Genomic DNA, 3265 nt, shown 5'->3' on the forward strand with positions numbered 1-3265 from the left:
GAAAATAATCGACCTCCCAGAAATGACACATTTTGGTATATTACCAAAAGTGGTATAGCTGGGTCTTTAGATAAATAATTTCTTAATTATCTGAGAAACTGCCATATTGATTACCATATTGGCTGTACAAGTTAGCACTTCCACAAGCAATGGGGACATATTTCCCTTGCTCCATATCCTCACCAGCATGAGCTGTCACTTGTGTTATTGATCTTAGTCATTCTGACAGGTGTAAGATGGAATCTCAAAGTACTTTTAATTCTCATTTCCCTAATGACCAAGGATGTTGGAAATTTTTTAAGTGTTTCTTGGCCACTTGAGATTCTTTTTCTTTTTCCTTTTTATTGAGCTCTACATTTTTCTCTGCTCCCCTCCCTGCTTCTCCCCTCCCACTTGAACCCTCCCCCAAGGTCCTGATGCTCTCAATTTACTCAGGAGATCTTGTCTTTTTCTACTTCCCCTGTAGATTATGTAAATCCCTCTTAGTGTCCTCATTGTTGTTTAAATTCTCTGGGATTGTGGTTTGTAGGCTGGTTTTCTTTGCTTTATGTTTAAAAACCACCTATGAGTGAGTAGATGTGATAATTGTCTTTCTGTGTCTGGCTTACCTCACTGAAAATAATGTTTTCTAGTTCCATCCATTTTTCTGCAAAATTCAAGAATTTTAATCTTGAGAGATAGCCTAGTGGGTACAGTGCTTGCAGAGTTTGTAATCCCAGCACCCAATAACAGCACATCTGTAATCCTGTACTGGGGGTGAAGACAGAAGGGTCCCCAGGGATGGCTGGCTGGCTAACCCATCTAGCTGAAACACAAGTTCCTGCTTTAGTGAGAGACTCTGTCTAAAGAAGAATGATATGGAGGGCATAGAGAAAGACATGGACTATCAAATCTATGGGTACTACATGCACTTGCACGAGTGAATTGCGCAGATGCATGTGTGCACGTGTGTGTACAAGCGTACAGAGTACATGTCAGGAATATTATCCCAGGGTCCTAGAAGCCTGTGTGCCCCCGCCCCCCGTTTCCCCTCTGTGGTCCTAAGTAGGACCCTGAGCCTGCAAGAAACATCCTCCCCTTCACTCTCTCCTAATCACCCCTTTGAGATTCTAATCGCACACAGCAGATAAACTGTTAAGGTGACTAAAAGTAGTCATAAACTGAAGAAAACAAAGTGAATGCCAGACTTCTGTGAGAAAAGTGTGTCCACTGTGTGATGTCGGGGTCAGCAGTCTATTTATACACGATAAAAATCAAGCTGGATAATCATAGCTTTTTGTCATTTTAGGCAAGAAAACAAAAAAAAATTACCTTTCTTTCAAAAATTATGTTTTTTTTTCCTCCTGTTAGATTTTTGACAGTGAATATGAGATGGAATGATGGAGAAAAGAGGAAAATTAGCTAAAATCATTACAAATTGTGTAGTAGGGCCTTCAAGTCCATTAAGAAGCTTGGAAGAACTGATGTAGAAATTAATCTGAAATTTTAAATAAAGGACAAATTAGCATATGGTAGTTGTTTTGCATCCCTTGGGAGAACATTGTAGTGTTCAATCCCTTCCTTTAGTTTCCAGTATTCTATCAGGACTGTCTTCCTGAAAGTGCTGCTTATTGATTTTATAGCATTTCAGTTCTTGGATGTGGAATTAAACATCTTATGGTATAGTTAGTCTCCATTTAATCATTTTATTTACTTTTTCCCATTTGAAATCTTTATTCCCAAGTTCGTGATGTAGGACTGCAAAGGCAATGTCTGATCAATAATCTCTATACATTCCATTGGATCTCTTCCTTAACCAACATCAGAAGACTACTATCAATAGGTTTCATTACAGAATTATTTTGTCCTTGGTCTAGAAACACACCTGCTTTCTGTGACATTTACTCCATCCTCTTTTTTTTTTTTGTCATTCAACTTCTTAATATCGTCATTCCACCATTTATTCAATTCACCCTGGGTGATGTTAGTCCATCCTTCCTTCAAAGCTCACACCATGTTCTTGTCTATCACCCAGCCCTAAGCCTCTTGTTGTCTTAATGCCTTCCCTTTGTCACTTAACCCTACTTGTTACTCTCTCCCAGAAATCTGAGATTCTAAAAGAGTTTTCACTCCTGAGCATCGAAATTTCACAACTTGGTCACCACAAAACATTTGAAAATGCATCTGTCTCATATTCCAAATCTGTGTTTGTGGCATTTTCTGTTCTATGAGATTTCTGAAATATACCTTTCAAAAATCTAAGCCATTCTCCTATGCTTAGGTCTTCACCAAAATGTAAATGACTTTCTCGTTTGATCAGCTATGTCAGTTTCTTAGTATAAATCATCCTCTTGGCTTACACTTTAGATGACTAAATCTTGCTGCTAAGCAATGATTACGAAGGAGAATGAGTCCTCCTTTATGTGACAAGTGCGGTATTTCACAAACATCTGACCTTTTTCCTGACATAAGGTTAGAGACTGAATCATAGTCGGTAGCAGAAATTGTTGTGTATTTGACCACAGAACTGTGTGTTACTTAATATCTTAAAAATGAGCTACCACATTTAGAAAACTGTTTCCTAATTTAATTCTGTAAACAGACCACTTCAAATGAATTAGCATGTAACCATGAAACACAGGTCTATTTATTAATAACTGAAATGAAGGGCAGGAGTTCCTTATTTTAACATGTTTCCAACAACGAAGAATGTACTTTATCTGTGGTATTTACTTATATTTGAAACTTGAAGTTACTTTTCTCAACCTTAATTTCTTCAGGTGTAAATCTGAAGAAATATTATTTGAATAGAATTATTTGGTTGGTGAGTGTTTATGTGATAAATGCTTATATGTATGTGTTCACAGTTGTGTGTGATGGTAAGTATGTGCATGTCATTGTATATCTGTGAAGGACACAGGGACAAGGCAATCTTCGGTATGGATCCTTGGACTCAGCTGTTAGACAGAGGTCTTCTGCAATTGTTCACCTCTGCATGTGTTAGTATTATGCAGGCCTTTCTTGTTACCTGGCAGGATGAACATACACAGTAGCCTTTCCCTTTAAGAGACAAGCTCTGCCCACTCCCAATCACTTTTCATGCCTCAGGCAAGCTCATCTTTACCTCCTACTCCTCCTTCTTCTCTCTTTCTCTCTCTTGCTCTCTCACCACTCTCTCTCTTCCTCTCTTTCTTTTTCTCTCCCTGCTCCTGCCATTTATCTGGAGCGGCAAATTTCTGTCTCTCCCTATCTCTTTTCTCCTCTATGTCTCTTTCTCTCTGTCTTT

This window comes from Microtus ochrogaster, chromosome 1, assembly GCF_000317375.1.
Source record: "Microtus ochrogaster isolate Prairie Vole_2 chromosome 1, MicOch1.0, whole genome shotgun sequence".
Lineage (NCBI taxonomy): Eukaryota > Metazoa > Chordata > Mammalia > Rodentia > Cricetidae > Microtus > Microtus ochrogaster.